General features: G+C 49.6%; 2 protein-coding genes across 9 annotated transcripts in view; one reads left to right on the plus strand and one right to left on the minus strand.

Moving 5' to 3' along the window:
* Window positions 1-16,785, plus strand: part of SHMT1 (serine hydroxymethyltransferase 1) — a 1,020,383-nt gene extending 1,003,598 nt beyond the window's left edge. Inside the window, exon 13 of the transcript XR_014792953.1 lies at window positions 16,689-16,785. The gene's annotated coding sequence lies outside the window, so the exon portion shown is untranslated. The remainder of the gene's footprint in view (window positions 1-16,688) is intronic.
* The window catches only part of MPRIP (myosin phosphatase Rho interacting protein), a 180,495-nt gene that overhangs the window by 111,743 nt on the left and 41,030 nt on the right, over window positions 1-27,722 (minus strand). The gene's annotated exons all lie outside the window — the stretch shown is intronic.

The following is a 27,722-nucleotide window of genomic DNA, read 5'->3' on the forward strand; positions in this document are numbered from 1 at the left end:
GGCGAGCGACTGGGAATAGAAGGGGAATAACTGACTGCGGAGAAGTTACCCCAGGATTTCGTGCCGAGCCCCCGGCCCCGGAAAGCCCGCCGGGGAGGAGTGGGAATCCCAGAGGTTATTCAGTAGAAGAATTGGGGTGCAATTTCATTGATTAAAAATGACGACTCTTGGGAGTTTAGAAACTAAAGTCACCCTGACTTCAACCCCAATCCGAGGAGCAGGAGATGGAATGGAAACGGAGAAGCCATCTAAGTCTGTTGAAGTCACCTCTGCAGTCCAGCCTGTAAAGCCCCATGTCCTTCCAAGTCCACGAAGGAAAGCAGTCGCACCAGAGAGCCCGGGAGTCCTGCAGCTGGGCAAGATCCTCACTGAGAAAGCAGTGGAAATTGAAGCTGTAAGAATATTGGTTCCTAAAGCTGCTATCACCCACGTTGTCCCCAACAAAAATGCCAAGGGTGAGCCTCTCGGACGTCAGAAAGGGGAGCTCTCTGGTCAGTCCGAGGTGGAGAGCAGCCTGGAACTCGGAAAGGAGGCTGCTGCAGGCCCGAGAGGGCCTTCCCAACCAGCTCCGCATGCAGACAGAGAGAGGAAGGGAGAGGGACAGAGAGCTAGAAACATCGATGAGAGAGAAACATTGGCCAGCTGCCTCCCGCACACCCCCTACCGGGGATGTGCCCGCAACCAATGTACATGCCCCTGACCGGAATCGAACCTGGGACCTTTCAGTCTGCAGACCGACGCTCTATCCACTGAGCCAAACCGGTTTCGGCAGTAAATCCTATTTTAAGGATCCACGAATTCAAAGTATTTTTACCTACGTATACATAATGCTTGGAATAAAGAGAATTGTGGGATTAAAAAAAAAAAAATGGCACCAACAGAATGGCCAGAGAGCATCACCTTCCAGACTATGCCCCTTAGGAAGAGACCTTGCCCAGGCTGGTGTGCAAGGTCTACAGCCTCACAGGATCACGTGTTCTCCAAACTGGGACAGCCTGGCCCAAACAGGAGCAGGTCCTTGTCACCAGGATGGAGCTGCAGCCCAGCACATGTAGCAAGGAAGCCATGCCTGGAGACTTCACATTCACTCTCACAAAACCACACAGAGCAAGCACGACCCTACCTGAGGAGGAGGAGGGAGTGGCTCAGACTGCCGAGGAGCTGGGGCCAGCGGCTGTCCGACAAGCAGCCAGGACAGGCGGGCCCCTCCCGGCTTGGTGCCAGGCAGGTTCTTCTTGCCTCTAACTTCCCTCCTGCACACACGTCCCGCATCCCTTCCCAGCATGACACCTGGGTTACCTACCACTCCTCCGAAGCTAATTAAGTGCCGAGTTAACTTTAGTCCCAGGATTTCTGTACTTGGGATGAGCCAAGAGGCCAGAGGAATGTACTGGATGACCTCAATTGTCTCTGAAACGTTGGCCTACAATTCCAGATGGGGTGGGGGTCACAGGATGAAACCTTTCACTCAGGATATGAATATATTACACATTCTTATAGCTGCCAGAGTCATCAAAAATTCCTTTCTTTGGGGGAAAAGCTAAATGATGACTGTTCCCAAGAAAACATCGTATGAGATGTCCTGTTGCTAAAAGGGAACAAAGCAGCTTTCCTCAAAGATCTGATTCTTCAGCTTAAAATAAACGGAGGGCCTCAGAGAAAAGGGAAATGGTGAGCAAGGGCCATTGTCTGAGGCAGGATGTCAGGAGAGCATATTTGAAATCAATCTGTTTTCTTGCAGAAAATTATGCTTCCATCTTTTTCAATACTCTTTCACTCCATGCCATCCTGACACAGCAGCTGGGAGAGGGGGACCTTCCCTCACCAACAGGGGTGCCTGTAGGAAGCAGCCACTGTCAATGCTGACAGCCCCCTGGAAACTAATTAAGAAACAGAGCAGGGCCAGAAGGAGCAGGGCTTCAACAGCAAGAGCCTTTGTTTCAAACAAAAAACACATTTTATTTTGGTTGGGGATGAACATCAACTCTTTCTACATGAAATGAAGACAGACAGTTATATTGAAGCACAAGGTGAGCTGCTTAAGCTTCAGAAAGGCCTCTAATTAGGCAACTTAGCAAAAGTAGAGGCAGAACAGCCAGGGCACCTGGACAGACGATGCCACTGCTACCCTGGCATCGCATGTCCCTAGTCTGGGCTTCCCTGCAGGAGAGAGGGGGAAAGCACAGGCTCCAGAGTCAGCGCGCCAAGGACAGGGCATGGCAACTGACTGGATCAGAGCAGACAGGGGGCCTCGGAAGCTCTACATTCAGGCAGAACTTTTACTTTAGACATTCACCAAAGTGTCAGGAAGTAGAAGTGAAGTGACTGCCTGGGGTAACCTACCCTCTGTCTCTCAGTCCAGTATTTGCTCGGCCACACCACATGCCTCAAGGGAGACAAGACCCCGGGGATGGGGGAACAGACGGAACATCTATGGGTTGGCCAAGCAAAGAGGAGGCACCCCACAGGAAGAACTGAACATGAAGCTCCACAGGAAACTGAACATGAGAGGTGGCCAGACTGGAGTTGAGCATACTCCAAACCATGGACACCCATGTGTGCATGGGGACACATGCTGTGTCAAGTGTGTAAGGTCCATTGGCGGTATCACTCTAGGGGCGCATGCCAGACAGAGTGGTTACAAAAGGGTAAGTAAATGAGGTTGAGCCACAGAAGAAAATGGGGTTTGGAGGGATAAGGGCAGGAAGGAGATGTCCATACAATTCTATATAATAAAGAGGTGATATGCAAATTGACCATCACTCCAACACACAAGATGGCTGCCCCCATATGGACACAAGATGGCCAACAGGGGAGGGCAGTTGGGAGGGACCAGGCCTGCAAGGGAAGGCAGTTGGGGGCAATCAAGCCTGCAGGGGAGGGCAGTTAGGGGTGACCAGGCTGGCAGAGGAGGGAAGTTGGAGGCAACCGGGCCTGCAGGGGAGGAGAGTTAGGGGCAAACAGCTGGCAGGGGAGCAGTTAGGGGAAGCGATTAGGGGGTGATCAGGCTGGCAGGCAGAAGCAGTTAGGGGCAATCAGGAAGGAAGGCAGGCGAGCAGTTGGGAGCCAGCAGTCCTGGATTGTGAGAGGGATGTCTGACTGCCCATTTAAACGGGCAGTCAGACATCTCTCAAGGGGTCCCAAATTGGAGAAGGTGCAGGCTTGGCTGAGGGACACCCCGCTCCCGATGCACGAATTAAGTGTCTGACCATCTGACTGGTCACTATTACTGCACTGACCACCAGGGGGCAGACGCTCAACACAAGCTGCCATGACACGCACTGGCACCGCTGACCTAGCACCACACTTGGCTTCCCCCAAATGGGACACCGGCTTTGCCACCACCCCAGAGTGACAGCCCACCAAATTGCAGCTGATGTTGCCAAGACCTCATGGCACAAAATGCGGCCCACAGCCCAGCCCAGCCCAGCCCAGCCCAGAATGGTTGCTGTGGGCAATGGGTTCCTCTCCCTAGTGACTAGCCTCCTTCCGGTTTCTTCAGTCCAGGAACATGACTTGTTTTATAGCCAGGTGCAAACATTTTACACTTTAACCAAATTCTGTGAAGCGTTTTCCCATTCCTCATCTCATTTGACCCTCACAGAAGTCCTGGAATAAGTAGATGGGACACTCAAGTGGAATCCTATTTTCTTTTCATTAGCCGGAAAACGGAGATTTAGAAAGCTTAGAAACTTGACCTGACTGAAAAGAAGTAATAATGGTGGACGTTGAAAATGACTTAAAGGTTTTCTCACTGTGCAGAATATAGTCAAACACTGCTGCAGTTACATATTTTACCCTTGGTTCTCCTTGCATGATCTACAATAATAATCTGCTTCATGTTGATATTAACTGCTGTGTTGCTGAAAATTACCTGAAAGAGAAATTGGGGTGCTTCACTGAGCTGGAAAAAGTTTAGCTACATCAGAAAGCAGGTCTAATTAGCAAGTTTATTCTATATCTATAGAAGGCTTAGTTGACTCACGCGTGCATGATTATATAAATAAAGTTCTCACTGGCACCCATCGCTTACACATGTTTCAATCTGTCATTGTTGATCGTGAATTTGGTTGACACTTCTATTATAGAGGAAGAGTGAATAGTGTATATTACAATATTTCTTATAATTAATTTCCTTTCAGTGTGCATGAATCGTGCACTGGGCCACCGGTTTTCCATAAAAACCCAGAACAAATAGCACAGAAGGTCTTTCTAAACAACCCTGGACAAGTTTCTCAGAGAGTTGGTGTGCCACAACTCCCCAGGAAGAGGGGCCCGTGAGCTGGGATGGGCATACCACCAACAGATGCCATCTCGGCAACAGAGGTGTGCACCCCAGCATGTGGGCACTCCATCCGGCTATCTCATTGGCTCCTCAGGACCCTGAGCTAGAGGCTGTCACAGTGCACAGATGAGAAGAGGCTGGCTCGGGGAAAACTCACACCTCTTGCGCATGCCCTTCCTCCTCACCGCAGGCAGATGTGTGAGGCCTTCACCCTGGCCATTCCCTGGCCCCAGTCCTAAAGACATGGAAAGGAGGCAGAGCCAGACAGTTGCCTCTAGAGGCCCAGGCACTGGCAGCCAGGCAGCAGGCAACATCAGAGGTTTGGTTATTTCTTTGGGGACACCTGTAATGTCTGACACAGAACAGAACACAAGGCAGGTCCTTGTGAAGCTCAAAGGGCAGAAGGGGCCCTGACGGCTATCACCTTCCTACCTCAAGTCCTTAACTACAGGGCTACCTTAAATAGCAAAAGCCCTTAAGAACCAGGAGGGAAAAGCTCTCAGGTGATTACCCTCAATCAGAAGTTTGCTCCTTTTCAGCCACCATCTTCCTAAGACTGCCACTCATATCACCGCCTTGTCGAGGCCAGGCCCCGACCTGCTGGGGTCAGCAGGGGAAGCACGGCCACAGGCTATCCAGGCACAGCCGCGAGAGAGCACAGCCTGAAAGGGCCCTCCCAGAAGAACCCAGGCGGCACTTCCTGAGCAGTCTGCAAACGTGTAATAAAATCCTAAAGCATCCACAGCCTTTTAAGTTCTATTTCTAGAAGTTTGCCCTCAAGAAATAATTTAAAAAAATAATACAGGCACAATTGGAGTCCTTACTGTTGTCTAATCTACTTTCAAATATTTCTGAAGTTCTTTCTTTCAAAAAACATGAAAAATAAGTATTTTTTAAAAACCTGACAGAATACTAACAGAATGGTAAGCTCTGCGTGCGCAGCAGCTCACAGGCACCCCCGGGCCTGAGAGGCGGCCCCTCTGAGGGAAGCAGAGCTGCCACAGCTGGGTCTGCCCCCTCTCCCTCACCCTGAGACGAACTCCACTCCGTTCTTGTTCAATGTCCACAACCATCCTAAGAAGCTGTCATTACTCTCCCCATTCCAGAGGAGCAAATTCAGGTTTGGCAAGGTTACAAGAAGTGTTCAAGGTCAGCTAGCAGTGGTGCAGTTGAAATTCAAACCCACACCGCCTCAGTCCGTGTATTTTCTATAGACTGCTTGAGGAAAGACTCATTCGGTTTAGTTTCCCCTTGACTGGCTCCCCAGTGGGGAGGCCCGGCTTGAGCCTGTGCACATGGACTGCCCAAGCAGTGGTGCTGTCTCCCCTCAACAGTATGTGCAGATTGGACTCCATTCCCTCTGCTCACCTGGCATTCAGGAGGGCACAAGGCACTCTGGCTAACCTGGGTCTGAGCTCTAAGTGTGCAGGGTAATTGGTCATCGCCCACACCTGCTGCTGTGCAGACAGGAGACCTGGACAGTCACCAAAGGCTTCGGTTACACACCCCCATGCTGAAACCGTACCCAGGTATCTTTGGGAGGTGATGGGGGTTAAGTGAGCAGGGAGGATTTGTGCCTTCTAGGAGCCGGGAGAGAGCGCGCATCCCCCCTGCTTTCTGCCATGTGAGGGTCCCAGTGGCTGCCCACGACCTGGAAGAAGCCCCTCACCAGAACTGGACCTCATCTGCGACTCCCAGACAGTGGGACTCTGAAAATAACGGCTATGGTTTATAAGCCACCCAGTCTATGGCCCTGATTACAAAAGCGCAAATGAACCAACACGGTTTCCAAGAGTCAGCCCCCCACCCCAGCACCCTCAGAGGAGCAGGCATGCCGGCCTCCCAGCCCCTCCTGCACACCTTGCTGACTGCCCTGTGGCAGGCGGATGCCCGATGCCTGGAAGGATAACTTTAAACAAGGAAACCGAAAAAGGGCCTGTTGTCATTTAAACTCCAAATGTTCACACCGGAGAGATTTCTCTGGATTGTCAGTTTATGTGTTTATCTTTATGCTTTCATGATTTTATAAAATTTGTACACTAAATATGTTAATTTTATAATTGGAAAAAACAGCAGCTCTCATAGCATTTGTTCTCTTACATACAAGTGCTCCCCTTAGTTTAAAAATTCAATCCAGTCTTTATGTATTTTTTATTGTCTACATTTTAGCTGCTGGTCTGCATCATTTTAAGAAATCTGAATAGGAAAATTCAAAGTTATAAGAAAAGCAAATAAAGGGATGGCTTCTCACATGAGGATATGGTACTCAGAGGTGACTCAGTTGTACTGGGAGTTTTCTGCCAGAATCAGTGAGGGCCCAGTCCTGGCCAGCCCATTCCTTCTCTGACTGGGCAAGAGCTTAAAAAGAGGGGTCTTGAGGGAAGGAGGAGAAGGAAGAGGGGGAGGGACTGAGAAGCAAATGGTTGTCAGCTGGACCCCGTTTGCAAGGTTTCTGCCACTGACAGGGCTATTTTGGGTTCTGAGTGGGGGAGTCTTCCCACAGCTGCTGATTTGGCAGCTGGCTCCTCTGCCCTGGCTCCCTCTTCCTCTCCCTGCTTCCATGGCTCTCCTGAAAGAAGCAAGCAGACCCCTGAGCATTCCTCTCCCCCCAGCCACCTTCTTTACTCCACCCCGATACCCTTGGAGTATCTGTAGGCCTCACCCTAGAAAGGCTGTGTCTTTATACAGAGCTGGGAAAATGTGGGAATAAATAAAGCCTCAATTAGGCAAGCATCCAAGGACTGGGGGTGGAGGGCAGGGTCTGAGGCGGTCCCAAGGCAGCATGCTGAGAAGGCTCTGGGAGCAGCCACTCGGAGGTCAGAGGCTTCCCAGACTCTGGTCTGTGCTGAGCAGGCATGCAGCCAGGGGCCTGGGAGCCCAGCCTCATTCCCACATCAAGACTCTCTCCAGGCCACTGCCCGAGGCAGGAGGGCCCAGCCTCCCTCGGCGCCCCCCACAGAAGAGGGTCTTCTCATCCCCTCTTGTCCTCCTGCCTCCCTTCTCAGAGCAGGAGCCGGCCGTGCGACCGGCCCCGCACGGCGCAGCCCTCCGGGCGGAGCAGCGGCAGCGCACTCTCAGCCGTGGAAACTCTGCGTTTCTGATTTACTCCATTCTGAGTCTGGAGAGAGCAATGAGAGGGAGATCTTATTTTTCCCCAAGCAGAGGGGGCGGGAAGAGAATCCGACTCTGTAGGGAGGAGACTGGGCAGGAAGCGGTTCAGATATTTTTAGAGACATGGGAATTCAGCGAACAGGGACCTTCTGGGGCCAGAAATGACTTTGGTCCAATCCCAGTTCCGAAAGGCCAGGTGGGTGGTGCGGAGAGCAGGTGCCTGGAGTGGCAGAGCAGGGTAAGCCTCCAGAAGGGAGAAAGCTGGGCGCCAAGCTCCCTGCAGGCCAATGTACTCTCTGCTACTACTGTCTGGCCAAGTTCTGCCTTTAAGAAAGCTGGGCAAATGCCACTACTTCACCGCAGCGTTGGGTGGCACTGAGTTAGAGCAAGGCAGTGGGTGCGGCTCCCCACCCCCAACCCTTGTAGGGCAGGCCAGTCCTCTGCTGCCTGCTCTCAGCCTTCCCAACTCTCAGAAGTATGGGAGGTAACAGGGGGGTAAGGGCAAAGCACTGTTACTCAGACCCCTTTGCTGCTGACTCTGGTTGACAGGGGAATAACCAAATGCAATGTAAACTACGCTTTTCTGTCACTGCGGGTGACCAGCGAGTCAGGCTCTCTCGGTCCTTTAGGGCCACAAACATGGTCTCCAACGTCCTTAAGAAGCACCTCCCTAAGGCTACACCGCCAGGGCACAGGGCTGGGGAGGGAGAGTGGAGAGTGGTGGCCTTGACACCCTCCTTTGCTGATGGATGCAGGGTGTCTGGAATACAACCTGGCAGTAACTATCAACTGCCTCCAAAACGAACACACTCCGGACCCAGCAATTCTACTCCTGCGGATGACTGCTGAAGCATTACATTAAAAACAAAGAAAAAACCTGAAAGTAACTTTAATGACTAACAGCCATTTGATGGAAGAGTATGTAGCTATTAAAGACTACGCTTCAAGGGGTGACATGGGGACTGTTGGACAGAACATTTCTATTAAAAATAACAGGTTTATTTTATTTTTTTACTAATCTTTGCCCAATGATATTTTTCCATTGATTTTTAGAGACTGGGATGGGGTGGAAGAGAGAAAAGAAACACTGATGTGAGAAAGTCCCATTGAAAGCACCCTGACCAGGGCCAGGGATTGAACCCTGCAACCCAGGTATGTGCCCTTGACTGGAATCAAACCCGAGACCCTTGGGTGCGTGGGCCAGCACTCCATAATCACTGAACCACACCAGCCAGGGCTAACAGGTTTATTTTTTAAATTCTTAATTTTAGGTCTCATGTAAGTATATAACAGCCTAAGAAGACACATACCATGATATTAACAGGTTTTTATCTCTGGGGAATATATGGACACTTTGTTTTCTGCATGCCTTTTGTTTCCAAAATGAGCACACTTCATTTCTGACATAGGGGTGGGAAATCACTATTTCCTTAGCCCCATCTTCTCCCACTGCCTCAGTGCTTTGATCATCCCAAGCACCTCCCTCTCCACCTACAGATTATTCCTACCTTGCTCCTGCAGGGGGAGCCCCAGAGTTTGCCAGCCTGGCTCTGGTAGCTGGGTAGGGTGGGTGGGTGGGTTGGTTGGTTGGTCGGTTGGTGTGTGTGTGTGTGTGTGTCCTCCTTTCCTCCCTTCCCTCCCCCCTCCCTCTCTCTCAACACTTATGTACCCCATGATGGCTGACTCCTCCATTTTCCTGACTATAAAATTATTAGATCCTGGAGGGCAAGGACCTGTTCTCAACTTTATTTTCCCAACTCCCAGCTCAGCCCATCCATGGCACACAGCAAGCAAATGAGTGGGTGAATGAATGAATGAATTCACCCTCTCTCATGGTTTCCAAAGGTCCCGAGGAGACAGTTATTGGGAAAACATCTGGTGTGGGAAAAAGGAAAGTACAATAGCACTATGTGGGCCTGTCCGTGTGGCCTGGGATAAGGACAGGCGCAAGCCACAGATCTCCCTGATGGCATTTCTCAAGGCAGCCAGAGTATCAGTTGCAGAACCTGCCCAGTCCATGGCACAAGGGCCTATTGTTGGTGTAAGTAGGTGACTGGGCCCCATCAGTAAATGGCCTTATTCACCAGAGGAAATTAGATAAACTGTCTCTCTTTAACCTTTTCGGAACAGCAGTCAGCATAACCCTTGGGTCCGAACCAGAAGAGTCTATAATTCCTCATAAAAGGTGTTAAAGCAAGTTATAGACAATACATTTAATTTAGGAGCTGTAAATACACACATCTCGTGGCATGCATCTCCCCGCCCCTTCTCCCTCCCTCTCTCTCTCTCTCTCTCTCTCTCTCTCTCTCACACACACACACACACACACACACACACACACACCAGCAGCAGCAGCAGGTACACACAAAGAGCTATACAGACCCAGAGGAACATGAACTACACTGGACAAAGCAAGGACAGAGAACAAAAGCACAGAAACAGGGGCGGGAGGCAGAGAGAAGACTGGCCCACACTGGAAACCAGCACGCACCCTCAGAGTGTACACGGAGTCATGAAATGCACGAGTGCGACCTCCAGGTAAGCATGGCTGAATGAACATAGCAGCATGTTCAAGTCCCTGCTCAAACCCTAATAAAAATGACCACAAATGAACTTTTAAAAGGTATAAATTCTAAAGGACAAAAAAACTGGAGAGGAAACAGCAGCAGATATGGGAATACTAATTAAATTTTAGACTACACAAAGTGGCTGCATGCACAGAAAGTGACCAGATAGAACAAATAAAGCTACCAGAGGGAAACCAGGAGGAAACAGGCTGCACTGCCCGGAACACCAGGAAAATTAGGGTCTGGAGGCCCCCCATATCTCTGCTATAGGTCAGCACCTATCAAAGGAGCAGCAGACCCCAGAGGCTCTCCCCAAAGGCAATTAAAGGGTGGGTCTCTGCAGAGGCTCTGGACTAGTGGCAGCAGGCACTGCTGTCGGAGGAAGGGTAGAAATTCCATGAAAGTCTGCAAGTTAAGTCCCTTTGCTGCCCGTAGATCTCCCTAGACTGGAGATGAGATGGCCTTACCCGAGGGAACCAGCCAGCCAACAGAAGACCCCTTACACTGGCATTCTCCATAGCCTAGAGCTGAGAGGACTTGTATCTGGGACAGCTGAGGGTCTCCCAAAGTCACCAGTTCCCTGCCTGACTGTCCCTAAGGCAAGGCCAACCAGTCAATACCCCAACATACACCCAGCACACTCAATCTCACTCTTAAATGCGCTCTTAGCCAAGGGTCACCACTCATTTCAGAAAACCCAAGACCAATTCATCAGAAAGGGAACTAAGAAGAAAGCAAATCATACCAGAGACATTAAACTTCAAAATCACTGGAATTAAAAGAGAAAGTACTGCCTGGCCGGTATGACTCAGTTGGTTGTCCCATGCACAAAAAAGTGAGATTCACATGCCCAGGTTGCGGGCTCGATCCCCAGTAGGGGGGCATGCAGGAGGCAGCCAATTAATGTTTCTCTCTCATTGATGCTTCTCTCTCTCTCCCTCTCCCTTCTTCTCTTAAAAAAAAAAAAAAAAAAAAAAAAAGTAAAGCATTGCATCCATAAAACATCAATAGGATGCTATGAAAAGAGACACATAGAGAACAAATATGAGCTCTAAAAAATTAAAAATATGATCACTGACATAAGAATCAGAATAAAAATATCAAAATATGGTAGCTGGAATAAGTAACAGAGCAGCCAAAACGAGTTTGGCTCAATGGATAGAGAGTCTACCTGCGGACTGAAAGGTCCCAGGTTTGATTCCGGTCAAGGGCATGTACCTTGGTTGTAGGCACATCCCCAGTAGGGGGTGTGCAAGAGGCAGCTGACAGATGATTCTCTCTCATCGATGTTTCTAACTCTCTATTCCTCTCTCTTCCTCTCTGTAAAAAATCAATAAAATATTTTTTTTAAAAAAAGAAAAGAGAGTATTTAACATAAGATTAATGAAATCTCAGGCATGTAAAAACAATGCAAAAAATAAAAATTAGAGACTCTATCCAAAAGATCTGACAGCCAAATAACAGGAGTTGTAAGAAAATGAAGCGAAGGAAATTACCAGAGGAAAAAATTCAAGAAAACTTTTTGACTAGGACAGAACTTTCCACACTGGAAGAAGATACACAGGCTTCGAACTCAATGTAAGAAAGTAGATCCAGGCCAGGACATATCTTCGTGAAATTTCAGAACTCAATTTAAGAAGCTCCTGTAAGTTTTCAGAGAAAAAATTTCATTCGTTTACAAAGGATCAGGAATCAGATCCTTTGCAGATGAACTTCTCTCAACAGAAATGGTGAAAGTTAAAAACAAAAAATAATGCCTTTAGCCCTAGCCAGTTTGGCTCAGCGGTTAGAGCACTGGCCTGCAGATTGACCAGGTTCGATTCCAGTCAAGGGCATGTACCTCGGTTGCAGGCTCAATCCTTGGCCTCGGTTAGGGTGTGTGAGGGGGAAGTGGGGGGGAGGCAACCAATCGATGTGTCTCTCTCACATCAATATTTCTCTCCCCCCCCCTCTCTTAAGTCAATGGGGGGGAGGGGGATATCCTTGGGTGAGGATTGACAAAAACAAACAAACAACAACAAACCAACAATGGCTTTAAATTCCAAGGAAAATCCTTTCCAATCTAACATTCTATAACCAGTCAAGAGCGTGGGGAGGAAAGGTGTTTCAGGCATGCAAGGTTTCAAAAATTTTTCTTCCCATGTGCCTTTGTCACCTGTTTCACCAAATGGAAAAGTAAACAAACACACAAAAACTAATCTAAGACACCCAGGAGAAGGAGAAAGGGGATTTCCAGGGCGAGGGAAGGCAACCCCCAGGCAGAGGTGTGCAGCGGCCTGGAGAAAGCCAGCCCAATTGGAACAGGGATAGAGGCTTCCTGAGGGATGCCATCATGAGAAACGGAGCCATCCACTAGGCCCTGCCCCCACGAAGGGCAGTGTTCTAGTCTTCAGAACGTTATTAGTTCAGTTACGGTGCATTAACTATACACACAATGAAGGGGGAGAGGTGATTATTAACCGCAAGAGAAACCAAATAGGAAAATAATTATAATCATAGTTTCCTACATGCCTTGAATGTGCATACTTTCTACTCTGTCATAATGATCTAAACACTATGAATTTAACCCTCATATTTAATTTCATTTAACTACATTGGTAGGATAGAGGAAGGGTGAGAGAACATGCAAGAAAATGTATGTGCCTGCACCTATGTACATGTGTGTTGTATGTCAAAGCTGTGGGATGAAAAAACTAATTCCCATCTTACGGTGTACAAGAGTATCTTTAACAACTCAAGCAGCAGCAGTATAAACGTGCTCACAAACACAGAGGACTGAAACCCGGCTCCAGGAGCTGGAAATGGCCTCCTCTGGGAGCAGGGTCAGGAGGAGGCAGAAGGACCAGGGCAGTGGACTCTGATATTACAAGATTCTGGTTACATATTCGATTATAAAATATGTACGTATATTACTTTGGGGGGCAAAAGGCCCCGACATCCCACAGGTTGAGAACCGCTGCTGTAGAGCCTGAAACCATCGGAAAACACAGATATTTACATTACGGTTCATAACAGTAGCAAAATTACAGTTATGACGTAGCAATGGGAATAATGTTATGGTTGGGGTCCCCACAACATGAGGAGCAGTATTAAAGGGTGGCGGCATTAGGAAGGGTGAGAACCACTGCTAGTCTAAGGCACCCCCTCTCCCTCCTCCAAGCAAGGCACTGTTACAATGCGAAGTGTGGCAAACACAGAGTCCCTGTTTTCATCTAAACTTGTTTCATCCAGGTAGCAGACTATTTCCTGCTAAGGGCTCTCAGCGAAGCTCAGCCCAGCACCTGCCCTCTCCCAGTGTGAGCGGCCACAGTGTCACCATAAGAGTGGACGCTCCGACTGCACGTCACTCTCCCAAATGTGACGGTTGACGCAGCAACCAGCAGCATGCCAGGTGACGTGGGTCAGGCTGGCTGCTTCCCTAACCTTTTCTCACAGCATGGGTGTGCGCTCTTTATCTTGGAATGGAGGCCGACAAAAGATAAGAACCTTGATGCATTCTTGCAACACACATGCCACCTTTCCTGTCCCTGTCCACATCCACCAGCACAGCCTCTGCCCCTCCCTTTCTCACGCCCTCATCTTTCCCACCGTCCTAAGCCGGGAGGAAGTCTGTGAGCAACGGGGACCGGTGAGGAGACCTTGACGAGACAGGCTGTCTGGCACGTGCTGCAGCCACTGCTGCATGACCCCAAACAACACGGTTCTATCCACTCCCGTTCCTGAGTGCCTACTACAGACGTGAGGACCTGCTGGTACGGAAAGCAGGGGAGTGTGTTCTCGGGAACTCACGGCTCACTGAGAAAGGACACTGCCCTATGGACACAGTCCCAGCACCAGGCAGAGGGCCACTGCATGGAGAGGGAGAGGTGCCTCTGAAAGCTACTGGCAGATGACTGTGGAGACCCCTCCTCTCCTCATCTGCCTCCAAGGACCCTCCCAACACCACACTCCATCCACCATTCCCCCGGTCCCTTCAGGGACAGCCAGGTTGGCCACCTACATCGCTGGGATCAAAATGCCAGGATGTGGCAGTGCTGATTGGGTCTCCTGAGAATGCACTGGAAGTCAGTGCTGGGCATGTCCCCACACTCATGTGTCAGTCGAACCTCACCCCCCTCTCGAGGAATGAGGAAAAGAGGCGGCCTAGCCCTTTAACTGCTGCTGGTCTCTTCTCTGTGCCAGCTGGTTATGCGGGGCCACTCTGCCCTCAGCAGGTCAGCGATCCAAAAGACTTAGCACCAATCGCACCACCACGGTGTAAAGACTCCGGCTGTCAAAAGGCACATGAAAACATGCTCAAAGTCACTAATTATCCGAGAGGTGCAAATCAAAACAACAATGCGGTACCATCTCACACCTGTCAGAATGGCCAACATCAACAAATCAACAAATGACAAGTGTTGGCGAGGTTGCGGAGAAAAAGGAACCCTCGTGCACTGCTGGTGGGAATGCAGACTGGTGCAACCACTGTGGAGAACAGTGTGGAGTTTCCTCAAAAAACTGAAAATGGAACTCCCATTTGACCCAGTAATCCCACTTCTAGGAATATATCCCAAGAAACTAGAAACACCAATCAGAAAGGATATATGCACCCCTATGTTCATAGCAGCACAATCTACAATAGCCAGAATTTGGAAACAGCCTAGGTGCCCGTCAGCAGATGATTGGATCCAAAAACTATGGTACATCTACACAATGGAATACTATGCTGCCATAAAGAAGAAGGAATTCTCATCATTTGCAGCAACCTGGATGGAATTGGAGAGCATCATGCTGAGTGAAATAAGCCAATCAACGAAAGAGAAACACCACATGACCTCACACATCGGTGGATGATAAAGATCTTTATAAACTGATGAACCAAGAGACAGATATAGAGAAAGTAAAGCAACAGGCAGACTGTCAAATTACAGTGGGGAGGGTAGGGATATCAGGGGGAGATAATAGATCAACCGAAGGACTTGTATAAATGCATATAAGTACAACCAATGGACATAAAACTATGGGGAGGGAGGGGATGTGTGGGAGGGAGGGAGGGGGGCAATAAAAAAAAATCAAGAAAATATGTAAAAAATAAATAAATAAATAAATAAATAAATAAATAAATAATAATAAAAAAAAAAAGACTCCGGCTATGGCTCATCCCCCCACGAGAGCTCTTCAAATGTTAACCACACAACGGCCGTTGATCCTGAGTCAGTGGGATGCCTGGGCCCAGGGCGGAGTGGGGCCTGAGTCCCAGCAGCTCCCCATCCAGGCCTTCAAGCGATGCCAGAACCCAGCTCTGCGGGGACAAACCTCCTCTTGGGCACGTTATGCTCCCCCACAAGGCCATTTACAGATTAAACGTGAACCTGGTGAGAACAGCCAGCACTGTGATTGGTGCATCATTTCTTTTTACCTCTACATTTATCAAACAGGCAAGCTGGTTCCAAGCCACGCACACGGCTCCCTGGAGGACAGGAACCTCAGGGTTTCGGCCCTGCTGCAGCCACCAAGCCTTGGACAGACGGCCTGATGTCACCACTAAGCATCTCACACACTGCTTTCCTGCTGGGACGCGGGCACCTCAAGGCACTGTGGGGCCACGACATCCTCACTGGCTGGCAGGGAGACAGGCCAATCCCTTCCACGAGTCCCTTATATCAGACTGACAAGCAGTCTGCACTGCCCTCCCATCCAGGGAGCCCAACAGGGAGGTCCGAAGAGGGATAGAGCGCAGGTGCAAGTGCTGGAGCCCAGCCTCTCCTCCGCGCCCGCCGGGTCAAGGGTGTGAGGGGCTGGAGGGGTCACAGCCCGGACTGTACCGAGTCCTTCAAAGCCTGAGACTTGAAGAGTTCCTGTGCTCCTCCACCTGTGCTGTCCTTCTCCTCAGCTTTGTGCCCCCAGTCTCAGTAGCAACACCACCCTCCTCAGAAGTAAATACAACACACACTTCCCCAGGGGGACAGCGGACCCCTCAGGGCAGCATGGCCCTCCCTCCCTCCCTCCCTCCCTCTGGGCCTGCGGCGTGAAGGCAGCAGCGAGATCTGCCTCTCCTTTCCCTCTGAGGGGTTTGTCTAAGGACAGTCTGATCGAGTCGCAGTGGCGTCAGCGCTCGTGATACCATCTCCACGGTGCATGACGGGCTTACTTCTCTATCACCTTATCAGCCCTGTTCCTACACTGACATCCCATGACGTCCATCTCTGAGGACAGACAGCTGTGGAAGGAGGGACATCTTTGGTGGCCCAGCTTCTTCCTTTCCCTCTCCTGTGCACTGTGTTTCCTGTGTCTGGTGCCTACATCCCCTGCCTGGCAGTGGCACCCGGGAGCACTGCTTAACCCCCTGGCTACCCGCAAGTCACACTTCTCCAGGAAGGTGGCCGGCCCTTCCCACTGATCTCCTGTCAGACTAAGGCAGTGGCTCTCTACCTTCCCAGTGCCGCGACCCCTCAATACAGTTCCTCATGTTGTGGTGACCCCCAACCATAAAATTATTTTCGTTGCTACCGTGTTTCCCCGAAAATAAGACATCCTCCGAAAATAAGACCTACTTACAGGTTTCCTTCTGAGTGAAATATAAGGCATCCCCCAAAAAATAAGGCCCCCCTAGGCTAAACATGAGAGATTTGGTCCACTGATTCTGAAAGAAATGGAGTCACAAGAAATTCACCAGGAAATTCAGGAATTGGATTGTTATGATGATGTTCCAGAAGATGGTGACATGATTGTCATTGAATGAGTAAATTCTTGATACTGTAGGATTCAGAGTTTGTCTGGTTTGTGTTGACAACTACCGTACTACCGTACCGTATACAGGTAATAAATTTCCTTTATTTTCATTTAACAATAAATGTGTACCGTATTCTTCTTCATGGAAAAATAAGACATCCCCTGAAAATAAGACCTAGCGTATCTTTGGGAGCAAAAATTAATATAAGACACTGTCTTATTTTCGGGGAAACAGGGTACTTCATTACTATAATTTTGCTACTGTTATGAATCGTAACGTAAATATCTGTGTTTTCCAATGGTCTTAGGCTCTACAGCAGTGGTTCTCAACCTGTGGGTCGTGACTGCTAGCAGGGTTGCCTAAGACCATTGGAAAACACAGGTATTTACATTACAGTTCATAACAGTAGCAAAATTAGTTATGAAGTAGCAACAAAAATAATTTTATGGTTGGGGTCACCACAACATGAGGAATGTATTCAAGGGTTGCGGCATTAGAAAGGTTGAGAACCACTGGTCTAAGGCAATGCCAACCTGCCCTTCAGACCTAGTCCAGCTCATGTCTTCCATGGAAATTTCTAGCGGAGTCTGCTCGCCCTAGTGCACTCTGCATAGCTCCCTCTGATCATACTCTATGTCAGCTGAAAATGGCCCCAAACATCCCCTTCCAGCCCAGAACCTGAGCATGTGACCTGAGCTGGCAAAGGAGGTGCAGGTGGGACTGGGTGAGGATCTGGAGACCCGGGGATCCGCGAACTATTGGTGGCCAGGAGGTCTGAGAGACTGGCGACTGCACTCCAGACTGTCAGAGGACAACCCTGTGCTGCTTCTGCCTCCAGGGTGGCAGTTTGCTGAGGCAGCCACAGGGAACGTGGATACCTACACTGTGTGTTATCAGCAACCTTGCTCCCCCAAATGAAGACACCCTCAAGTTCACCTTGGACACACTTGAGGCACTCAATAGGCGTTTGTAAATGAATGAATCATCGATGTGCATGTGTACATGGGCGGGGTCAGCACTCCGGCTAGGTCCTGAAAGACACTCTCTTCCTGAATAGCCCCTCCTGCTCCCCGTTTCTGAGATTCCACCATGGAACCCTGTCCTGGGCTGGGAGAGCTTCCCACCCTGCTAGGGAAAGGATTCTTGTGAAAACTGCTTGTGGAATGGAGGGAGGGCAGGAGAGATTAAAACACTAACACATTAAACTGACTGCTCGCAATTAGTGATGCCAAGACGTACGTATTTGTGTGTGTGTGTGTGTGTGTGTGTGTGTGTGTATGAGAGAGAGAGAGAGAGAGAGAGAGAGAGAGAGAGGGCACGCGTGTGAGCACGTTATGCACATACATGCATACACCAGGTACTAGTTACTAGCCTTTGTTTTTCAGCCCAAATATTTTCTATTGCTAACTTCCATAAAATGACCTTTCCAACAGTTCTTTCCCTGCTGCTACTTAATTCATTTTCTAACCAATTATTCTAAGCTGCTCACTTTCCTAAAACCTGAAGTCACTTCTCTCTCTGTGGGGAGGGAGCCACCCAGTCCATTATCACAAACAGAGGAGTCCACTCATAGCTCTGCAGATCTCCACAAGGGTGCCATCCTCTGCTGCTGTCCTGGTGCAGAGCAAGGCCACAGAAACCCTCCACCAGCCCAATGGAACTGCTGTCCAACCACCCATCACCTCCGACCATCCCTAAAAGAGCTGCACACACTCAAAGAGCTAGACAGAGGGCACCCGAGTGGAGGACAGCATGTAAACCATTGTCAGTCTCTCTGTGAATTAACCGTGGGTGACCACACATCTCCCTGCGCAGTACTGCAGGCGCCCTGGGGAAGTCAGCGAGAAGAGAGTGGGATCTCGGTGTGGCTCAGGGCGCTGAACAGAAGTGAGCAGGTGATTACTCCTTTGTTCTCCTTGACTCACCACTTACGTAACTGGGAAGAAAGGCAAGCACACAGTCCCAGTGAGACAGAAAGCATTCACCGAGCAACCAAAGTCGCCAAGTCCTCTCAGTGTGGTCTATAAGTCAAAGGCGGATTCGGGGGGAGGGGGGGAGCTTCTTAAAATGTTTACAACAGACTCAATCCCCAGAGTCGAGGTCGATGGCAGACCGACTGACATACCCTACCAGCCTGCGTGCACAGAGCTTCTCCCCCACCGGGACTTGTTACCAGCGTCCTGTCTTGGCAGGCCAATAGCAGGTCCGGCCTCCAGGTGCTCGCAGTTCTGCGCAGTGAGGCCACATGGAAAAGAATCCTGGCCACAGGGACAGAGGAAGGAAACCATGTCTAACCTACACCTTCTTTTGGTTCTTGACAATGACTGAGGGTTTCTGCAGAGCCTTCCTCCCACACCTGACAGTGTTTACTTGCCCCTTCCACCTGACCCCTTTACACTCATTCCCGTCTGTTCTCTAATTCCCTCCTCCCCAAGCTTAGGCTATACATGTGAAAGAGCACCGCCTCAGACTCAGGCCCCGTCTGTAAAACATGAGCCCTCTATTCCCATCCACTCCCCAGATCGGGACCAGGCAACCAGCTATCACCCCACACTTACCGGTTGAGCCCCATATGCCAGTCTGTGACCCCCTAAGCTGGATCTCCCCACCAACAAAACAAAGATCTAGACTAGGGGTGTCAAACTCAATCAGAGAAGGGGCCAAAATCTAAAATCCAGCCTAAATCGCGGGCCGAATGGTTTACTGAACAGTCATAAACTGACAATGTCATAAACTGACAGCGGAGTGCAGTGATGACAGCGCGGTGCGGGCCACATTGCAAGGCCTGGCGGGCTGGATTTGGCCCGCGGGCCTTGTGTTTGACACATGTGATCTAGACCAAGGTCATATCTAGAAACCCCTCTGCTCTAACCTCCAGAAGTCTGCTCTGTTCTTCCTCCAAACAGTCCCATGATTCGCCCCTGGTGGCTTCCATGTACCTGCTGTTCCATGTGAAGCATGTCACGGGGCCAGCATGCAGAGTTGTACATGACAAGAGAAACCTACCAGAGGCAGAAGGGTGCACTTTCACTGGCTTCACAGGCCTGTGTCTCTCAGATTCTCCCCAGCTTAAGTTAAAAGGAGAGAAGGGGAGAGACTTCAAGTTCAGCTCTCAGCTTCCAGAGAACAACATCTACACTGACAATCCCAGAGATGCCCGGCTGGCATGGCTCAGTGGTTGAGCGTTGACCTATGAACCAGGAGGTCGTGTTCGATTCCCGGACACATGCCCAGATTGTGGGCTGGATCACCAGTGAGGGGCAAGCAGATCAGTGACTCTCATCATTGGTGTTTCTATCTCTTTCTCCCTTCCTCTCTGAAATAAAAATATAAAATAAAATAAAAATCCCAGAGAAACACAAAGACAATACCCCTGCATCAGCAAGGTTCATTCTAATGGGTGAAGTTTCATCCATCGTACTGAATAAAATTTAAGGTAAAAAGGCATGTAGCACTTGTAAGCTTCACCGCTGACCCCTGACCTTTTGACAACACTATGCAATTAATCACAACATCCCTCCCAAAGAGGTGAGAACTATTTAACCTGTCACGATTAAGGAAGACGGGACAAGGGCCTCAGATCTAAGGCCCCAGGTCCAGAAAACTAAAGTGGGAAGGGGTAAACTCCTCAGCACGCTGGACTCACCTCTACACGCCCTGGCCGGCCGGTTCACAGCTCCTGAGCACACCCAGGTTTTGCCAACCTTGACAGCCAGCATGCTGGGCCCTGGTCCACTGAACTGCCAGTGGCCCCGGCCTATCTCCCAGCTGCTCTCCACTTTTCCTCACAAACATCAGCCCCTGCACTGGCCTAGTTTACCTACAAGGATTGTTTTTCACACATCAGCCAACACTGGCAAGCATTTACTGCTCTTAAAAAGGTTCAAAAACAGTGAGTTAGCGGAATGATCAACAAGAGGGACCTCGCCTGTGCAGGCGCATGGGTGACTCGGCCGCAGGAGGACACCCTTCAGCCAGAGCACCCTCCCTGCGGCTAGGACAGAGGCTGCAAACATTCCATAGCTTCAGCTCCAGCAGCACCAGGTTGCATCCGCTTAAAAATTCATATCAAGGTTCTGTGCAGAGCCCACGGGACAGCCCCCAGCCTGTGTGTGAGAGCACCCAGAGCCCTGGGGGAGTGTGGGCACTCACAGGGCCTGGGGGGCTGTCTCTCTCCACCAGCCCCCAACTTGCCCACAGGCTAGTGTAAGGATGGAAACACTTCTAAGTTCAAAGTTAATTTTTAAAACTACCATTATATCACAGCAAGCAAAGGGCTGGAGGAGAGCAGCAGCGAGAAGGGAAGCTCCCTGCAGGCTCAGTAACACTGCAAGGCTCCTATGGAGGGAAGCCGGGCAGAGAGGAGGACCTTGCTCACGGCCACTCAGCCACAACAGAGGCCTGGATTAAACCCACCTTTCTGCCCTGGCCCGGTGGCTCAGTCAGTTGGGAGTGTTGTCCCATGCAGAGAAATTTTGCAAGATTGATCCTGAGTTGGGGCACATAGGAGATGTAACCTATCAATGTATCTCTCTCACATCGACTTCCTCTCCCTTTAAAATCAATAAACATATCCTTGGGTGAGAATTAAAAACAAAAATCAAAAATATAAAAAACATCCACATTTCCTGGACTCCTAAACCAACACTCCCAACACCTAATCCAACAGGCCTGCCTCCATCCCCTGGAGGCTGAAACCATGTGGAAAAGGCACGAAGGTCAAAGCAAGGGCCAACACATGACAGATTTTAAAGTAAAAAACATGAGAGTAACCTGTAACAGATCTTCTCTGATCCCCACCTCCACCGCATCCTCAGAGGCCCATGTCTGAGGAAGCTTCTCTGCTCCCACAGAGGCACAGGGCTAATTCATCGTACTGATCCCACACACCTCTGAATCCACGTTCAAGACCCAGACCGCAGGTCTGAAGTCAGCGCAGCTCAACGCGCTTGAAGACACAGGGAAATTATTGTTAACTGCCGGTCTGTGGCTACCGATAAAACCAAGGTGGGCAAGATGCTAAGAGCCCGCCTGGCCCTCAACAGTGCCACTGTGCCCCTTTGCTCCTGTGCCTGGACAGAGAGGCAGCCGTCGCTAGACACAGCAAAGAGCAGGACCACTGAGAAAAGACACCATCCTTCTCCCAGAAGGTGTCTCAAATCACAGTTCTGTCACTCATGAGTTCAACGACCCCTCCCCACCCCCACCCCACCCCCCACCTCCGCTCTCGCTGGGCCTCTTTTCCATCTGTGAAATGAACACAGCCTCAACCCATGTTGTTGTGAGAACCACATTGAAGACTGTTCCTGAAGAGCCAACAGAGCACTGGCCGCTCCTCCTCCAGCTCCATGACAAGCAGGAAGGAGGCCCAGACCCCACTTTTCCTCCCAGAAGACACATCAGACTCCCAGGCCACACAAGGCCTTGAATAACATGCGTCTCATGGTTTTGTCTGGTAGCTAATCCTCACATGCCCACGTGGGTCTCAACAGCACGAGAAGGGCCTTCTTTGGCCACGAGTCTTCCCCGCAGGGCTTTGCTATGGACACAAAAGCCACCATGGGGACCCTCCGTCTGTCTAGGAAAGCTCGCCATGTGGGAAACAATGCCAGAGCTGAAAGCGGGCTTCCCAAATATTAGCACTTCCTAAATGTCTCAGGAAGTGGTTATTTAAACTGTGGATACCTGGGTCTTGCCATCAGGAGATTCTCATTCAGGAGAATGTCTGCAAAATGATGGATGAGGGATGGGGGGCTCAGCTGCAGAGGAGTGAGAGGACCTCAGGCAGGCCCTGAAAGCAGCAGGGCTGAGCTGGGAGGCTCCTCCCCACTCTCCTAGGCCTTGGCCATCTGTGTCCTACTCAGGGCTTTGACTCCACACCAGAAGTGGCCTAAATTTGTCAAGAGTAAAGTGGGCAAAGTTCCTGAGGACAAAGCAGCCGCCAGGACTCTCTCCTACAGGAAGCAAACTAGAAAGGAGCCAGAAACCTAAGCTGTCAGCACTTGGTGTCCTCTGCGTGAAGAGCATGCAGACCAAGCCCTGGCTTTACACACAAGCACAGAATCCCAGACTATCTTCTCTGGCTGGACCTTCGCATCGTATGGAATTGACAAACCCACGGCTGCACCCAAGAAAAGCACACCCCTAGAGCTAAGTGTCTCCCTTGTATGTCTAGGGATGAGGGCAAAGCTTAAGTCCTTGGCAGCATGGCACCTACAAAGTCATGCAGCTCCATTCTGTCCAAACTCTGAAGGACTCTTTAGAGGAGAAAGGGAAGTCTCGTACAGCAAAAGGTGGCCCTTACTACCACACACCTGCCACAGAGGCCTGGGCACAATCTTATCAGTTTCCATGTGGGAGAAACCGGGGCCCATTTGTGTCAGCAGACAGGGTTCAGGAGCATTAGACCCATCGCTTTCATTTTTTTAAAAAAAATACATCTTTATTGTTCATATTATTACAAATGTTCCTCTCCCCCCGCCCCCCACATTGCTCTCCTCCACCAGGTTCCCATCCCACCCTCTGCCCTTTCCCCACCCCCCATTGTCCTCATCCATAGGTGCACAGTTTATGTTCAGTCTCTTCCCACATCCCCCTCTCCCCTTTTCCCCAAGAATCATCAGTTCACTCCCCTTCCATACCTCTGATTCTATTATAGTCAGCAGTTAATATTGTTCATCAGTTGTTTTTTTTAATTTCCTTGGTTTTTAGATTCACTTGTTTATAGTTATGTATTTGTTGTTCATAATTTTTATCTTTATTTACTTTCTCTTCCGAAAGAACCCCCTTCAGCAATTCATATAATTCTGGTTTGGTGGTGATGAACTCCTTTAGCTTTTTTTTATTTGTGAAGCTCTTTATCTGGCCTTCGATTCTGAGTGATAGCTTTGCTGGGTAGATTATTTTTGGCTGTAGGTTCTTACTATTCATCACCTTGAATATTTCTTGCCATTCCTGTCTGGCCTGCATGGTTTCTGTTGAGAAATCAGCTGACAATCGTATAGGTGCTCCTTTATAGGTAACTACCTGCTTTGGTCTTGCTGCTTTTAATATTCTCTGTCTTTTGCTCTTGGAATTTTAATTATGATTTGTCTTGGTGTGGTCCTCTTTGGATTCCTTTTGTTTGGAGCTCTGTGCACATCCTGGACTTGTAAGTCTAATTCTTTCACCAGGTGGGGGAAGTTTTCTGTCACTATTTCTTTCAGTATGTTTTCGATATCTTGCTCTCTCTCATCTTCTGGGACCCCCATAATTCTGATGTTGGTTCGCTTGAAGTTGTCCCAGAGGTTTCTTACATTATCTTCAATTTTCTGGATTCTCTTGCCTTCTTGCTTCTGAGGAGGAGTGACTTCTGGCTCTTTATGTTCCAAATCTTTGACTTGATTCTTGCGATCTTCCATTGTGTTTTTAGGACTTTGTATAATATTTTTTATTTCAGACAATGCATTCTTTATTTCTTGTTAATCCCTTATTATTTCTTGTTGATTCCTTATTAATTCTAGTTGATCCCTTTTCATATCCTCATAGGTCTTATCGACCTTTTCTAGGAAATTCTTGAAAAACCTTATAAGCGTAGATTTGAACTCTATATCCAGTCGCTTTTTGTCCTCCATTTCTTTCGTTTGTGATCTATTTCGTTGACTCGGCATTTTCGCAGCTTCCCTGATGAGGCGGAGTTTCAGGGTGGAGTCTACAGCCTTGGCTTCCGTCAGCCCCGCCCTATGTGGCTCCTGAGTCTCAGTATTCCCTAGGGTCCTTCAGTACTCGCTGCAAGCACCTCTGAGAGAAAGGAGCCCTCGATTTTCGCCTGCTACCAAACAGTCTAGGCTCTCCCCCAATGAGCTCGGAACTGGGGTTCAGTTCAGTTGGAAGTGGAGTTGGAGGTGGTATTCAGAGCAGTCCGGAGCTTTTGTCTCCTTCCCGCCAGGGCAATCCCGCGGCACAGCCAACCGTCCCTTCTTTGCGCTCAATGTGCGCGCCTCCGGGTGCTCTGCCTTTCGCCGCTCCCCTGGGATTCCGCCTCACAGCCCCAGCTCCCTCTGTTTGAGCCTGGGTCCCCAGGGTCTGGCCTAGAACTGGGGTTCAACACTGTCAGGTCTGGGGTTCAGCACAGTCGGAGCTTTTATCTCCTTCCGGCTAGGGAACGCCAGCCAGGCACTCAGCCGCCCCTCCTCTCCGCGCGTGCCGCATGTTTCCGTACCTTAGACTTTTACAGCTCCTCCGCGCTTCCTTCTGGTTTTCTCCTTGCTTCTCGTTGTAGAATTTCCAGTCAGTTGACTTTTCTGTAGTTCTGGGTAGTGTCCATTTTATATTTTAGTTGTATTTTATTGAAATTGTTGTGTGCAGCTGTGGCTAGGTGTTTACCTATGCAGCCATCTTGGATTCTCTCCGCTTTCATTTTTTTAAAGAAGAAAATTATGATATACCAGAGGCCCGGTGCATGAAATTCATGCACGGCGGGGGAGGGGAGTGTCCGTCAGCCCAGCCTCTCCAATCTGGGACCCTTCCAGGGATGTCTGACTGCCAGTACCTGGATTGGGCCTAAACAGGCAGTTGGACATCTCTCTCACAATCCAGGACTGCTGGCTCCCAGCTGCTTGCCTGTCTGCCTTCCTAATTGCCTCTAACTGCTTCTGCTTGCCAGCCTGATCAACCCCCAACCACACCCCTGATAGCCTGATTGATGCCTAACTGCTCCCCTGCCAGCCTGATTGCCCATAACGGCCCTCCCCTAAGGGCCTGGTCACCCCTAACTGCCCTCCCCTTCAGGTCTGGTCCCTCCCAACTGCCCTCCCTTGCAGGCCTGATCCCTCCCAACTGCCCTCCCCTGCTGACCATCTTGCATCCACATGGGGGCAGGATCTTGGACCACATAGGGGCAACCATCTTGTGTGTTGGAGTGATGGTCAACCTGCATATAACTCTTTTATTAAATAGGATGCTCCAACCTGGTCAACCCTGAGGACATTACACTAAGTTAAATTAGCCAGACACAGAAGGACAAATACTGTATGGCGCAACTCATGAGTGACAGAACTGTGATTTGAGACACCTTCTGGGAGAAGGATGGTGTCTTTCCTCAGTGGTCCTGCTCTTTGCTGTGTCTAGCGACGGCTGCCTCTCTGTCCAGGCACAGGAACAAAGGGGCACAGTGGCACTGTTGAGGGCCAGGCGGGCTCTTAGCATCTTGCCCACCTTGGTTTTATCAGTAGCCACAGACTGGCAGTTAACAGTAATTTCCTGTGTCTTCACCATATGAAGAACAAGGGAAAATATTCAGATTTAGAAAGTAGAATGGGACTGCTAGGGGCTAGGGAGAGGGGAACTGAGGAGTTAGTAAATACTAACACTATCAGAAATAGTGTTTCCGTTTTGCAAGATGAAAGGAATTCTGCAGACGGATGGGGGTGATGGTTGCACAACAATGTGAATGTGCTTAATGCCACAGAACTGTACTGTTAAACATGGTTACAATGGTAAATGTGTTACAAGCATTTTACCACAATTTAAAACAAACATTGCTTAGACCATCTTTCTGCCTGCTTCCAGCGGAAAGGAAGAGGACCTGGAAGTAAAATAAAAGCCAGAGTTTCACTGCTCAGCCTGCTCTGCCTAACACCCAACCCTGCTATCCTTCTGGACTTGGTACTTCTTCGGAAAAGCCTTCAAAATGATCTTTGAATTCTGATGATGCCAGCAACTTAGCCTTACACCAGGTCCCAAAAGCAAAAAGAAGTGGCAGCCCAGCCAGAGTGGCCCAGTGGTTGAGTGTCAACCTATAAACCAGGAGGTCACGGTTTGACTCCCGCTCAGGGCACATGCTCAATTCCCAGTGGGGCTTGCAGGAGGCAGCCCATCAATGATTCTCTTTCATTGATGTTTCTCTCTCCCTCTCCCTTCTCCGAAATCAATAAAAATATATTTAAAAAAAAGAAGTGGTAGAATTTGGTACAATACTGGATGGATTACAGGAGGAAAACAAAAGTAGAGGAGAGAGGTGATAGTTTGGGGTTTTTTAGATTCTTTACTATGTCTACTCCTGAAAAACCCCCCACTTGTCTGTAAGGCTGCCCTCAGCCTACCTCACCTCGCTTGCATTTCTTTTCCTCGTTTGGGAAAACTGCCTCACCTCGACACAGGGCATGTGGGTGCAGTAAGAGAAAAACTTCCCAAGAAGAAGTGATTCCCAAAAGTTAGTCCCAACTCAGAGCCACCCAGAAGACAAAGACATCAGGCAGGCCCGAGGGCCCAGACCCAGCAGAAACCCAAGCAGAAAGGCTCTCAGAGCAGCACTGAGGCGGACACGACCCAGGGACGGAGCCCTCCCCCTCTGCCTGGGACTCCTGGCAACCACATCACCTGCTGTGTCCGTCTTGGTCCAGCGCAGGGGCCCAGACAAGCCCTCCCCGGCCCCCCACTTCCCCCATCCTCACCCCTTCCCCCGCTGTGGGTTCTCTGGAGCCCTCTGGAGGGCGTTCTTCCTTCTGCTAAGGAACCATTAAGAGCTGCACACACAACACACCTAACTCCTCTCCCAAACGCACCTCAGCGCCTACCTTCTCAAACTGAAAGCAGAAATTCTGCAACAATGCATTTACAAAGGGGGTTAATTCAACTTAACAAATATTTACTTGTCTTTACCATATAAGCCTCAGGCCAGACAATGCAGAAAGATACCAAGAATTAGGTCCCAAGCCCAGCTGGTGTGGTTCAGTGGTTGAGACAATTTTCCCAAAAAAAGAAAAGAAATTTCCCAAATGCAACTGGGAGGTCACAGTTCGATTCCCGGTTAGGGCACATGCCTGAGCTGTGGGCTCGATCCCCAGTGTGGGGCATGCAGGAGGCAGCCAATCAATGGTTCTCTCTCATCACTGATGTTTCTATCTCTCCCTCTCCCTTCCTCTCTGAAATCCATAAAAAATTAAAAAGAATTAGGGCCCAACAATGAACACACACACACACACACACACACACACACCACAATCAATTTGGTAAGATAACATTTAGACAAACAAATAGTAATACTGTATAAAAGCCAACTGAC

Source organism: Pipistrellus hanaki, assembly GCF_964339955.1.
Source record: "Pipistrellus hanaki genome assembly, chromosome: 16".
Taxonomy (NCBI): domain Eukaryota; kingdom Metazoa; phylum Chordata; class Mammalia; order Chiroptera; family Vespertilionidae; genus Pipistrellus; species Pipistrellus hanaki.